We start from the raw sequence: 15,184 nt of genomic DNA, 5'->3' as shown, positions 1-15,184 counted from the left end.
CTGAGCACTTTCGATCTTCCTTCTCAAAATGTGGTGCCACCTGGTTGTGGACATTCATTGTAGAGCTATTTAGCTTGTAATTAAAGTCTGTTATTTAGTTATCTTTGTCTTTGAAACCCGAAAATGCCCATAAGAATTTAATAGGGAGGTTTTCAATGGTGAAATGAATGGTTTCAAAGATTTAGGAGTTGGCTAAAAATATGGCTAACTCCATATTCTTATATTATTAGGCCCCAAATACCCAGCAAGCCCAGTTGCCTAAGGCTTAGGTGAGAAATGAGCCATTGTCTAGCATTTGATTTGGGGGCACTCCTGGTTGTCCCATTTCGACTGGGCAGTTCGCTGAATTCCACTGTTAGCATGTTAAGCATATGCCTCTGAATTGTCCAGGTAAGAACTACAGAGACAGTGAAAATGCAAAGTGTGAGGGCTTCGTGCAGCAGGTTCAGTTTCTGCTTGCTTCTCCTCTGCTTCAGTGTGAAGCCAATCTGAGAGCTTTCACTTTGTTTTGTAAAGAAGATCCGTAGCTCTCCCTGCTGTTGGTTATTGAAGGCTACCAAAATTTACTAAGATAACCCAATAACAGCATATGCTCAAATTGGCTAGGACAGGTTAGCAACACCTACCTGCAAGGAGCTCCCATTCTAAGGATGCAGCTCACACAGGATAATTCTAAGCGAAAATTCTAGGGTAGAAGACCACAAAGTTTCCTGGGCTCCCAGAACATGCACATTTTATCAGATATAAATAGCTGTGACTCTTCGTTCAAAGACCTTTCACCCACTTCTGTGTAGACACATTTCCTCTCTCTATTCATGACCTTTATACTGCAGAAACTGAAGGAATCTTAGGAATCAGCTGGTCCTGATCATTTAGCAGAAGAGGTTAGGGAGATCCAAAGAGCCAGAAATGCTTGTTCTACATTGTCCTAATGGTTTCCAAAAAGACAAAACAAAACACAAAAACAAAAACCAGCCTCAACCAGAATACTGCTTTTTCTCCTTATGTTTATATTTTCTCCATTTTTTTAACCTCTTTTTCACATATCTTGTTTCAGGTTCTGGCTTGATAATTTGCTAAGACACTGCTTTAATTTTGCGTGTATTTGTCATGATTCTTTGTTCTTCTTCAGCAATGCTAGTTAATTTAATATTCAGTTCCTAGATAATTAGGATACTTTGACTCCCATATGCTAGACCCTGTTACTAGAGTGAATTTGAAAAACTATTCTGGTTCCTGCTTTTTCGACTTGTCAAATTTTATTTAACTATTTAAAATTTTAAAAAAATCATTTAAATTATTAAATATGAAAAAAACCATTTCTATTTGATTAATATATTCTATTTCTTCCTTTTCACACGAGACAATTTGGAAAGTTCTAGGAAAGAGTAAGAGAGAAGACAAATATTTTTAACATTATACCATGGGCCAGGCATTGTGCTAAATGCTTCCATGTGTCATTATTTGAGTCCACAAAAAATTCTATAATTAGGAATTGTTAGCCACATTTTTACCGAGGACACAGCTAATACAGGGAAAACTAGGAACATTAGATAAATGCCGAGATTTTCAGTATTAGTATGAAATGGATGATCTTGGGTTTCTACATCCAAGTGACACATATGATCAAAGATTAGTAGGAAGACATAAGGATATATGGTTACATACAAGCATTTCCTTGCCCAGATCTCAATCTTTGCTTTTTGTCAAAATAGAGGTCTCAGATGCAGATGCATTTTGCTATGTTGAGGTTTTAGATTTTCATTACTTTTATAGAGAGATTACAGTCTTAAGGATGTGAATAAATTTGTCTTAATAAACTATTCCTCTTGGGACTGGATATTTCTGAGTCCCAGGGATTATGAAAGTAAATAAAATAAAACCTTATCTTCATGGATTGAGAGACAGACATGCAGAAAAATTATGATATTAGTACAATAGGTGGTTTAATAGAAGGTTTAGGGTGCAGAATAGAACCTACAGAATAAGGAGATTTCAGAATGAGAGATGCCAAGCTTCACAGAGGAACTCTTTCCAGCTTTTTCTGCAAGCATGAAGCAGACACCAGTTACCATGTATTGGCCAATACAGAGAAGGGCTAAAGGCAGAGGATGTTTCTCAATTTTAGAAAAAAAAGAGCAATTTCTACCAGAAAGCTGGGGACTTCAATGAAGAAAATGTAAAATGTAGTTGTGGCAACATAAAAATGAACAAGATTAGAGGAAATTAATTTCCAAACAAGTGTCTGCTAAATTCAGGCATTGTTAGGTCAAAGTGTAGTTTTAACTTAAAATTCAAAAGCAATTTGCATTAAACTACCAAGAGTTATGACTTTGCATAAATGAGTCCAAGAAAGAACTAAAAATTCTGCTTCAAGGCACAAAAAAAATTTAATTAATGTTGGAAAAAAATCCACACTGGATGCATTTTGTGAACCTCTTTGGTTGTTTGGTATGGTCACAGATTATGAAAGGTCATTTAAACTTAGAAAATGAGAGTAAATATGTTGTTATAAAAACATACCAATTTGATTAAAAAATAATGAAGATGAAAAGTAAAGGTATATTTATGACTTTGGAAGTGCTTGAATCATTTCTAAATCTAAAACCAGTCAGGCTAAACATATCAAAATGTACATGCTTATGACATTATAGGTTTCTTTGTTGTATTAAGTAAATTTTAAGAAGATCTTAGTATATTTATATATCCCTTACTATGGATAAAACCTGTCTATCATTTCTACCGTGAACGTTAGGTGTTAGAGAAAGCAGACATTCATATTCACGCCTTGGTAAACAAAAAACCTGAGGTTGTACAAATACTAATTCACAAAAGATAGAAACTTAAGGCATTCTTGTTTAAAAAATTAAATTAAATGCAAGGGTGAGGGGTGGAATTTGTTTTCATTTGAAAGCATGGAGAAAAAATATTCTTAAAGAAAAATTTCTCAGTTCTTCTATTTTTTCACCATAAAGCATTCTTTATCCATATCTAAAATATGGATAGCCTACCTTGCAGCAGTAGGTCAGGAACTTGGCTTTCTATAAGTACTGATTGGCCTCTAATATCCTCTATTCCTCTCATTTTAAAAGTCTTTTCCTAACCCCAGATTACTCATTTTAAAATCTACTCCTACAGGTGCCACCTAATATCATGCTTTCTGGTCATATTCCTTTCGAGGCTTTCCTAATCTTATAAGACACAGGCAATGCGAGGACAGGACACTCTGCACGCAATCCTCGTTCTGACCTCTGTCAGGCAGCTTATCCTGGAGGCTCTCCCTCTTTATTGCTCAACTGGATTAGGTAATAAAAAGCCAAGTCTTGCTTTATTCTATCAAATAGGTAACTCCCAAAGTCCCTGGAGGCAGGGACTGGATTCCTCTATCTCCAAACATCCCTGAGCTTCAATGTTTAAACTCACAAATAAGTGTTCAGATATATGGGTGAGCTCCTAGAATGAGACAACTGGGCAAATAATTATTTAAATCCAATTGTAAATACTGCCTAAATGGTACCTTGTACCTCTTCGTGCTTTAGGTTAAGTACAACCGAAGTTTGATGAGTAATTTCAAAAGTCATTGCACTTATCTCCAGAATCTGATTGCAGGGCAGGTTGATGTGGTCTTATCATGTACTGGTTGACTTTTTAAATAATCACATCATCATTATTATTTCTTGTAATGTCACATCATATTTTATTTGTGAAATGATCATCTCATTAGAAGCACATATTTTTTTGAAAAACCCAAATTGTGTCATGTTATACTAATGCTAACACAGAGGGTGTTTACTTTAGACCAAGAACTTTATATGGGTCTAAATGAATCTTTCTAACATTTAAGGTATTATCATTTCCCCAGTAGTACAAATGGCAAAAGTATCAAAGTGCTGAGAGGCAAAAGAACTGACGGGTTAAGTATGTGGCTCAAGGTCAAAGTGTGCTTGAACTCTGGTTGTTGTATCAACTGGAATGCTTTCGTCTGTAAGCAACAGAATGTACCAAAAAAAAAAAAAAAAAAAAAAAAAAGCTCAGAATACAGAAGAACACTGATGTATTTGTCAAATAATACCTACTAGGAAATAGTTATCAGCTTCTGAAATGCTATATTTTGTCTAAAGCAGCCATTTTAAAACATTGTGCTGTTATATCATCTTGATAGCAGAGTTATTTGACCAAATCGTGCATGCGTGTGTGTGTGCGCGTATGCCATCAACTTAAAAGAGACCACAAAAATGCCACAGCATCTCCTGTCACCTAGAAGGGTACATATTTCTCTTTAAAGAGAGAAAATGACGGGATCCCTGGGTGGCGCAGCGGTTTAGTGCCTGCCTTTGGCCCAGGGCGCGATCCTGGAGACCCGGGATCGAATCCCACATCGGGCTCCCGGTGCATGGAGCCTGCTTCTCCCTCTGCCTGTGTCTCTGCCTCTCTCTCTCTCTGTGTGGCTATCATAAATAAATAAAAATTAAAAAAAAAAAAAAAGAGAAAATGTTCCATGTTAAGGTTTCAAAATAAAATCAAAATCTAAAGTCAAAAATAAATAAATAAATAAATAAAGTAAAAGTCGAGTCCAAGTTTCCATCACTCCATGAAACAGAACTGTCCAGCCTGACAAAGGGAATGTGGAATACGAAGTTCACTCCTATGCATCCTGGTAACCTTGAGAGGGTTTTCCACTTGTCTTGGCAAGAGTGACCCGTCAAAGTTGGCAGCTTTAGGAATGACTGTTTATTACTGGAATGGAAGTGAGCTTCAGAGTCACAAACTCAGGTGTGCAAAGATGAAATTCTATTTTTCTACATTTTATTTTTTACTTCAAGCCCTCATTCTATCTGGTATAGCATACTTCACAGAGCCACTTTTAACAAACTTCCCATTTTTTTAAATACTCCTCAGTCATTTAGAGTTTAAACTCTCAATTATAGATTTCTCAGGAAGTGTTAGGTTCAGAGGAAGATGAGAACACAGATCATACCTCCTCTAAACTGGCGGCTGTGACTTTCCCTGGCCCTGAGCGCTTAGCAGATGATGGCTCTGGTTTTCTGTCTACTTATACAACCTTCTAGGGCTCTGAGCACAGTGTTAGGGTCCCAGGGTCTTCATGAATCTGCTTCTAAGCATATCTGCCTATACACCACACAGATCCCATGATACACCACTGCTCTGGGGCCGTGATGGACACGGTGTTTTCTGAGGCTGCTCTCGCTGAGCCACACCTCAGCGCTGAGATCCTCATACTCCCCTGAGGGGAGGGGAGAACGTTTGCCTTTAGGAATGTGTCTATGGCAAGACAGTAGCTCCCTGGATTCCTTCACATCTAAGCTCCTGTGTTCCCACCTCCATTCAAGCTTATTGCTCTTTTATCTACCTTGGGATAATGTTGAGAACAGGATTTCGGGTTGATCATAACTACTTTCCAGATCTTTATTAAAACTGATTAGTTGGGGTGACTGGGGCCTCAGTCCCTTCAGCGTCCCACTCTTGGTTTCAGCTCAGGTCATGATCTCAGGGTCATAAGATCAGGCCCATGTGGTGCTCCATGAGGCTCCACCCTTAGTGAAAAGTCTTCTTGAGATGCTGTCTCTCCCTCTCCACCCCTTCTCATTCATGCTTCCCCCCAAAAAAAATTTAAAAAAATATCCTGAATAGTCACGTGAAGACCATTTCTTGTCTCCACTTAAGGTCCTTCCCCAATTTGTAGCTTCCTGTTTTGTGGTTCAAAGAGAATGACCAGTGTAGGAGGGACAAAACTATGTGGATTAGTATGTCACAATCACATTTTATCCTATTAGAAAAACTGTAAAGATGAACGGTCACATGAAGTCCTGAGAATATATTCACAGAACTCTTAGATCCTTAATCTTCCTTAGAAGATTCATTGAATTCAAACAAGGAGAAGGAAGTGAGATTCTCAGAAAATACAATTAGGTAATTATATGAAGCATTTAGTACTGTAACTGGTATGGTCAAAGAAAAGCACGTGAACAACCTGTGCCTGGTTCGACATATCCACAGGGAGATGGAAGTACATTTAGACCAGGTTATTGGAGACTTAAATGCCTGAGCAGAATCTGATGGAAAGGAATGAAGAAGGAAGAGATGAAGTACTATTAAGACTCTGGTTAAATGGTACATTGAATACATTTTCACTTGCACTCGAAATTTCTTTAAAATGAAAGTAATAGAGTTTATAAAAACAAAAATGCATGTGTTCAGCCTAAATATTTAGATGAGATAGACCAGAAACAAGTCAATATTTAGAAAGCAAACAAACTAATGATAATTGCTCAGCAGATCATAGAGGGTCATATTCTCAATATTTCTGCTGTGAACAGAAAGCCAGTAAGAAGCAAAAGGAATCTATTATATAATCCCAGACAGGGCCATGAACTGGAAGCACAGAGTACCATGGGAAGCAGGGTCTAACTTGGTTGAGTATCTTTAGAAGCCCTAAACCGTAGATCTTCCCTCCACATACTCCACTCAGCCTGCTGAAAGGTGGGGGTTGCTCCTCTTTGGCATATTGAGCCAGAGAATTCTGGGCTTAAGAACAGGAGACACAGTTCTGGGCAGGAGCGAGATGCATGCTGAAATAAGTTTAAATGAAATTCCACATATTGGGACACCTGGGTGGCTCAGTGTTGAGTGTGTGCCTTTGGCTCAGGGCACGATCCTGGGGTCCCAGGATTGACTCCCACATCAGGTTCCCTGCATGGAGACTGCTTCCTCCTCTGCCTCTGCCTCTCTCTCGCTCTGTGTCTCTCATGAATAAATAAAATATTAAAAAAAAAGAAATTCCACATACTGTTTCCTTTTCTGTTGCCATTTCCAGAATTCTAGCAAGCCAGAAATGACAGGGTTCTTTTCTGGGGGAACTGACTGGTGTCAGAGAAAACATGTTGATATAACTTCCTAGTGGAGATAAGCTGTGGGGGAAGAATATGATATGGTCAGGACCTCATCTGATCCCTCTAGTCTGATACTATCCAATAAAAGTATAATAGGAGCCTCATGGCTTATACACTTTTGAAATGTTCAGTAGCTACATTAAAAGCATAAATGGGTGATATTAATTTTAATATATCATTTATCCTAATATCATACATGCTATTATTCTAATCAATTATAATCTGTATATATATTAATATATATTACAATGTTATAATGCATTATTTATAATAATCAAGATAAAATTATTAATGAGATATTTTTATACAAAGTCTTAGAAATATGGTTTTTATTTTACTACTACAGCACATCTCAGTTTGGACTAATTATATTTCAAGTTCTCAATAGCCGCCTATGAGTAGTGGCCACTCTCTTGGTCAACGAATCTCTAGAATGGGATTTGTATTTATTTGCCACAACTTCAATATAAATGGGCAATCACCATACATTTGAGGAATACCTCTGGCATGCAGGATAGAATTTAAAACAGACAAGCAGACAATAAGGATAAATATAAAAAAAGGGAATACAAAGCACTAAATATTTTTTGTGATTAATGTCTTTAGGCAACTGAGGGAAGATACTCCATCCTGAGACTAGTGAAACAGAAAATCATAAATCATAGAAAGGGAAATAAAACGTAGCAATCTGGAAAAATGAAGTGATGGTTACAGAAATAACACAGTAAGTGGAGCAGTTGGACTATGAGCCTCACAGCATTAGCGTCCAGAGGAGCCACAATAGCACCATCACAGTAGGAGAACAGATCCGACATTCACATGAAGGCATTTCCAGGGAAAGCAAAATAAAACCAGAAACAAAATGAAGAAATAAGGATAGAATGCATGAGTATTTTCCAGAATTGTAGTTTGTAAGTCTCCAGAGTACAAGAAGTCACCCAGCTATAGTGTAGTGGATTACCAGGGCCACAGGCGGGGTCCTACCTGTCCGGAGGCTGCAGAGTGTCAAGAATAAACAGAAGTTCTTACAAACCTCTGGTGGGCTTGGGAGTAATGTCACACACACTGGGAATTTAGAAGTCATATGAGCAATCTCATCAAAAATTTGAGGGGAAAAAAAAAAAAATTTGAGGGGAAATTATTTCCAACTGTAAATTCTATATGTAAACATGCTTTGAGGAATGAGGATAAAGACATCTTAATGTCTGTCAGTTTCCAAGTTTTACCTGTCTTTTACCCTTTCCTAAGGAGCTCAAGAACTCCCAGCACAGAAGCTCCACCAAAGCAAGGAAGTAAACCAAAGAACCACAAGACTGAGGATTGAAGAAATAGCTGGCCTGACAACTGAGAGACAAAGGGAAGTTCCACACAGAAATTTAAAGGAAGCTTCAATTCCAAGAACTAGGTCACAGGCCTGGAAGAGGTGTGGGGGAATGGGAGGTGGGAGTTAATATTAGATCAGGGAAACTATAGAGGAGTTAAGGAGACAGTTATCATCACCAGGAAAAGAGGTAAAGAAAAATTTTGCCAGAAAGCATTCATTCCAAACTTGTGGCTCTACTTTTCAGAAAATTTATAATATGAATGCAAATAATCAATAAATATTAAAAAAGGAACCACACTGATTGGGTTGGAAGAATGTATGTGGAGGTAGCGGGTGAAGTGTAGGGAGGGTTCTGTGAGATCCTCCTCCTCCACAAGAGCAAATCAAAGGCCAATGTGTAAAACACATTTTTTTTTTTTAATCAAGGAATGACACTATAAGTATGTTATCTAGAAAATGTTCAAGGTCTTTTTCTCCCTAGAAGAGACACGGGGAATAGGAGATAGGGAAACTAGGGCAATTGTCTTTTTTTTTTTTTCTTTAGGTGCTAAAATTCTATTTGACTTTTTCCAATCACATTTATTTGATAATCCAATATGTTTTAAAACAATATTATATTTAAATTGAGCTGCCCACAGTAACTTCTTACCAATCCTTACTTTTTTTTTTTCCCTACCTTGTGTCTCTTACCTTCACTCTCTTGGTTCTTCTGGGTCTTCATTTTCTTAAGAATTTCACAGGAAAATTCTCTTCTCAGAAAACTGCCTTACTTTCTACTCTACTGAAAAGATATTGATGCCATCTGATATAGTCTCGACATCTATATAAAAATAGAGTACCTGCTTCACACAGGTACTATAATTCCTCACCTGGAATCCTTAGCTCTTGTGAAGGTATTTTTATGGGTCCATAATTGTTCAGATTGATGTTTCTGGGACAGAATTGGTGCTAGAAGTCTCTAAAAATTGCTTTCTTGCTAACATCATTCCTATTTGGTCTAAACATTTTATTGAAGTCTTTATAAGATGCTATATAATTCTGTAGATCAACACACCAAAATTTACCTCTGTTTTTGGAATTTGACCAAGATGTTATAGCCTGTCACTTACCAGTTCCCAGCCACCTATCCTGTAAATCTAGAACACTTTCCCCTGTTGAGATTACCTTCATCTGTCAGTAGTTGTAGGAACATACTTGGGAAACTATAGTGTAATTATATTTACAAGAGAAAGGAAATGGATGTATAGATTCGGATAATGGATGATCAAGTCAACTTAGACTGGAAGATTCTTTATAGATCACCTCTGTACAACTCTACACCTCTATACAACTTCCTTATTTTAGTTAAGAAGCAGAGAAAGGACCTTAAAATTTATTTTCTCAATGTCACAGAGAATATGAGAACAAGGACCAAAGTTCACATCTTCTAATTCTGAGCCTGAAAGGAATATTAAAAATCACTTAATCTAAATGATTTCTCAGATGAGGAAACAGAGCTCCATTTTTTTTTTTTTTGTATAGTCTGGCTTTTAAAATCATAACCGTAAAAATAATTGTACACCCATTTTACAGATGGGGAACTGAAATACTGAGAGATTGCATAATTTATTCAAGGCCACGTACACATACATCACACTTGAATTCAGATCTATTTAATGCTACATAGCCTATAATTTTTACACTTGGGAACTGCTATTGGGAACAACTCCAAGAATTTTCATAAGGCTTTCCTCCTAAGCTTTTTTTTGGAGAAATTATAAAGGGTAGAAGAAGTAAAGAAAGTTCCAAGTTTTAGATTAAAAGGGAAGAAAGGTGTTAGGGAACTCATTTACTCATATATTCATTTAAACACTTAACTGACTATATCCAGACTTCGAGCTTCAAGCTGGGAAACAAAGATGAATAAAAATATGGTCTTTAACAGCTTGTGGTTTTGTTGAGAGGAGACACACTATACATTAATGCAAGGGCTTCAGTGGATAGGTAGACATTTTCTAATCACATAAGAGGGAGAAAAGTCAGGACAGACAAAACAGGGTGTGTAAATTTACAGTCAGAAGGGAATGATGTGTTTGGAAAGCCACAAAATCATTTTTCAGGGAAGGAGCCAAAAGTGAGGAAAATGGGTGGAAACCAGATTTTGAAGCCTCTTGCCTAATTCTAAGAAACTTTCATTTTATTCTGTAAGCAGAAGAGGATCATTAAGTAACTAAGTAGGGGAAATGACAGGATAAGAGTTTTCACTTATAAGGGTCATATGAAAAGCACTCAGTCGGGATAGAAGACTAATGATACCAGCAAGACAGGAGGCTCTAAACCCAAACTGGTATTCAACCTACTATGAAGAGGATGGAGTCATTCCAGGTGGAATCTGGAGTAGGGGGCAGCAGTTATGGTGGCAGCCATGGCAAGGGGGGCTGTCAAAACGAGAAGCTAGGCCCCCGAGTCCTCATGAGTGGGAGAGATACACCTAGCAGCAGAGGTCGGAAGAGGAGAAGTAATGAAAGCCAGGTGAGAGCTGAACCAACAGCCCCAGTAAAAGCAGAGACAAAAAACACTAAAGCCCAAAGGAACCTAGGACTTCTCTTGGCTCTGGTTGAAGCTCCAACTACAGTATAATGCAAACAGGTGACAAAGCAGGTAACAAGGGCCCTCGTGACCTTCAGCTCTGTTAGGGAGCACTGAATCTCCTAATTTCTCATTTTTCCCCACTTCCCATTCCACGCTGCAATTTGGCTCACAAGGTAGTGCAGAATCGGGGTAGCATGTCAGCATCATGGGAGTCAGGGAATAGATGCAGGGGATGAGGTTGCGGAGCAAAGGTCAAGAGAGAGAGGGCTCTATTACAAAGTCCTCAGACCAGGAAGTAGGAGACATTGATCATTTGCTCTACTTAGTCCAGGGTCAGTAACTTAGAGAAGGACTTTGTCAGGAATAAGCAATAAGTAAAAAAGATTATATGAACCTGCTTTCTTTGGTCCACATACGTACAATTTGTCTTGTTTGGCCAGTGGGTACCTAAAACATAAATGCATTAGGACAGTTTAAAGAGGCATAGGATAAAGAAAGAAAGAGAATCAAAGCCAGTGGAAAACAAGAAGACTCCCCAAGAAATAATCTGGGTAGTTTTTGCAGTGAAAACCAATCACCTCTATTTGCCTCTGAGGCTGATATGCTCTGGAGAAAAAAGGATTAGATAAAAGCAAGAGGAGAAAGTTGCCATTTTATTTTGGCATCAGTCCTAACAACTGTTTTAAGAGTACCTATGATGGGGGCGCCTGGGTGGCTCAGTGGTTGAACATCTCTATGGTATGTGAAGAGTACAGGAATGCTTCAGGTAAAAAAATGGGCCCTCATCCTTTTTTAGTTCCATTTAAAGTGGGTAGCTCTTGCTAAACTGAGCACACAAAACTACTTTGACCCTTACCAAAGGCAGTAATTAATGTTTATCTAGAGCCAACTTCTGGACAGTAATACTAAAGAATAGATACATCCACAAGTACATTTATGTAAATTTGACCCTGCATAAAATAGAGAAGAATGATCCTCAAGAATACTAACTTCCCAAGTAACTAGTGGATATTTTTTATATCTAGTGGTATTATTTCCTTTCATTGCTATTAACAAGGAATCAAGTCAGTTACCAGGATCTTGCTGTAACTATTGTACTATTCAGATTTCGGGATCCCAAGTGTCGCCATTGGTTGTACAAGACTTGAATAAGCCCACATCACCTAGGCTCATGACAGACATCTGTAATCTTTAAGAAGACATAAGCCTGTTGTTTAATTAGTAGTCAGATGTTTAACTGGAATTTTAACTTCTCAATTTTAGTATCCCATTCAGTAAATTATTATTCCTGGCTCACACAAAACAAAGCTACATGTTTCACTTGAAAACAGGAAAGATGAAACAGGATCCTGCAAAAGGGGAGATCTTAAGGAGAAAGTAAAAAATGCACATCTTTCTTTGTTTAGATGATATCCGCAAAAGTAACTACAGGGCAAACTCTATAAAGTTCAATGAAAATAGCTTCTATTTATTAACAAGATAGTACGATAAATAAAGCAGATGTAAAAACAAATCTCTGTTTACTTTGTGTTGCCTTCATTCTATTTTAAAACAAATTGAAAAAAATCAAAAGATGGAGAAACTTAATCTTTCACATCTGACTGGAACCTTGGATTTTAAAGGCGGCCTATGTTTAAAAAGTATACATATAAAAAGTGGTATATTTAACAATATGCCAAGTGTCTTAATTATTGCATTGTGGAAAGGTATTTTTATCATGTGTGACCTATGGATTCAAGCTTAATTTGTAGCCTTATCACATCTTCTCCTCACCACCTATCCCATCCCAATCCACATCACCTCCTCTACAGACTTATAAAAAATTCTAAAGTTAATTACAAGCCTGGGGCACTTGTCAATGTTTCTAATCATTTTATATCCACACATTACTAAAATGTTGAATATTATTCAATTGTGAACCTGAATCACTTACTAGATGTTCTTTTATGCAAAACTTATGATAGTCTTATGTAAAAGAAAAAGATTATCCCATTTATTTTAGGAGGCACCTAGAATATCTAAGTGGAAATTTGGCATATTTATTTTTAACCACATTTATTTAACTTTGACTTAGATCAATTTTCAGAAATACTTTGATTTATAGTAATTCTCAATTCCAAGATTCTGTGATCTCTGATTAATTGAACCCTTTCCCTATGTAGTAAGTGGAAAGACTCTCTTAACTTCTCCACAGGTAAATTTCACTAAGTGAAATTAAGATTTCATTCCATTTATGTCATACTCTCAATGGTATATATTTTTCATTTATATAACAAACTTGTTTTTATCCTGTAAAGGCAAAGAAATAAATCAATTCCCTAAACCAGTACACATTATAGCTATACACAGATTGACCTTCTGAGGTTCTTACTGACCATCAAAATGCTAGCATAAAATAAATGAAGTTTTGTATTACGATACTCAGTGCATTGGCCATACCTTAGGGCTTGGGGAGAAAATTACAAAGAGACTTTGTTAGAATCTTACCACCAAAATCGTGGAAAGTGGATTTTATAGAAGTAGGTTTCATTACTGAAGTAATAAAGAATTTTGTCATGAGAAAGAGAAAACAGCCCCTGATGGCCAGGACCTGGCCTGCTGCTATCTGGTAGGTCTTGTTGTTTCTGGACACTGGCCTCCTACTCACAGACAGGCCTTCGGATCCTCTTGTCAAACATGAACAATTTCACAGGGTATCAACTTTAGACAAGGCCACTCTATGATCACGGCGGGTCACAACAAAAACAAAACGCTCTGTAATTGTGTCCAAACATAGACCAATTATGAACATTGTCTAAGCTAACATACTACCCCCTTTCCCAGCTAAAATGGGTCTCTGGCTTCTTTGCCACTTGCAGCCTTAGCCATCTCATCTTCCTCCGCCTAGGTAAGATCAGACACGCGGTTGTAAAGTTACCCTGCTTCCTGACAACATCCAATTCAAAACAAAGCTGCTTTCTTAACCTCTCCCTCCTGCCCTGCCACCCAATCGCCCAAAGTCCAGATTCTTTAAGAGATTCTAACATCTTGAGTCACTCTTGGTTGCCTGAAGTATACTTTGCCCTCCTTGCAGTGAGTTATCAACTCAGCTTGTTCAACTGCAGGTGTGCTCCTACTGGTCTTGGGCTAAAGAGCATTAGCAATTATGAAGCAGCTCAAAAGCTTGGCTCTGCAGGCCAGTATCATCAGGAGGCTCTGATATATTTGGTACCACAGTCTCCCAGAACGTTATAGAAGACTAAATGGGACTTGAGGGAAGGAGAATGAGAAGATGCCATAGTGGCTGAGGAACAGGAGAGGTGGTTAGGGTCATGCAAAATGGCATTAAACAAAGATTTTGAGGTCAGAGCAGCTGTATCAAATATAGAACAAAAGAATATGCGAAGATGAGGAACAGAAGCCAGGGCACAGGGAGGACCGACATATCAAGAGCTGAAGGACACTGAAACACTGTGAAGAGCTTTATAGTCCTGCTTCAAGAGAAGTTAAGGGAATATGTTAACTCTTTTTGACCAAAACCCCACTAAGGGAAGGACTCTCTGCCACTGCATTGAAGATACAAGTCTAACATCCACAAAACATAGCAATAGCACATATAGTTAGAGAACTAATGACCCTCCCAGTAAAGGGCTATCAAGATACTAGTAGGTTGATTTTAAACAACTTAAAAGGGATTAAATTTTACTGGTAATCAGTAAGGGGGGGAAGTACAAGGTGTGAGTGTAGATTAAGAAAACAGTAAGAGAAACTATGATGATGGGGATGATGAAGCAATATAACAATAGATTTCTTCAAAACAGGCATTATGAGAACCGAGTTAAATATTTTTGGTTATTCACATACACACCATCTTTTTGAGAACTACTGCACTAAATCTGGTCTGATTTAAGCAGCTCTTAAAACTGAGTGCTCGGAGATAATAGTTTCCAACACTCACTTGCCAGTCCTTGTTTTTCAAAAGAAGGAAAGTTTAAAACTAGAGCAGCAGACTCTGACTTTGGCTCACCCATCAGAGTGTTGTCCTTCCCTAATCTTGTCTTGCCCTTAACCCTTTGCCTACATAGCAAGCACCTGTTAGGCGGTCATGCCTGCAACCTGAACCAAGTCCTGATCAGGCTCCCTTCACTACCATATCACAACCCAGAAGATATGCAAATCCTTGCTCCAGGCTTTTTGCAATTATTTTTCCAGGTTCCAATACTGGATCATTTCCTTATCAAACTCTTCCTCATTCTTGAAAATCCAGATTACTTATGAAGCTGCTTTGCTATCGTAGTCTGAATCATTAACTTTGTTTTTCACTTACTTGGACTTTTATTTCTCCAGTGACACTGGCAAAAGTTTCTGTAGCCTTTGCAGGAGGAAAGTAAGTTTCTTA

General features: G+C 37.8%; 1 protein-coding gene across 8 annotated transcripts in view; it reads right to left on the bottom strand.

Annotated features, from left to right (window-relative positions):
* Window positions 1-15,184, bottom strand: part of CD36 (CD36 molecule) — a 76,103-nt gene that overhangs the window by 52,964 nt on the left and 7,955 nt on the right. Inside the window, exon 1 of one of the 8 annotated variants that reach the window (XM_049096670.1) lies at window positions 627-734. The exons of the other annotated variants lie outside the window; for them this stretch is intronic. The gene's annotated coding sequence lies outside the window, so the exon portion shown is untranslated. Of the gene's footprint in view, window positions 1-626; window positions 735-15,184 lie in introns of those variants that run through there. 8 annotated transcript variants of the gene reach the window in all.

The sequence above is a fragment of the Canis lupus genome, chromosome 18, assembly GCF_003254725.2.
Source record: "Canis lupus dingo isolate Sandy chromosome 18, ASM325472v2, whole genome shotgun sequence".
Lineage (NCBI taxonomy): Eukaryota > Metazoa > Chordata > Mammalia > Carnivora > Canidae > Canis > Canis lupus.
Note: the sequence above shows the minus strand (reverse complement) of the source record. Positions and strands in the feature narration are given on the sequence as shown.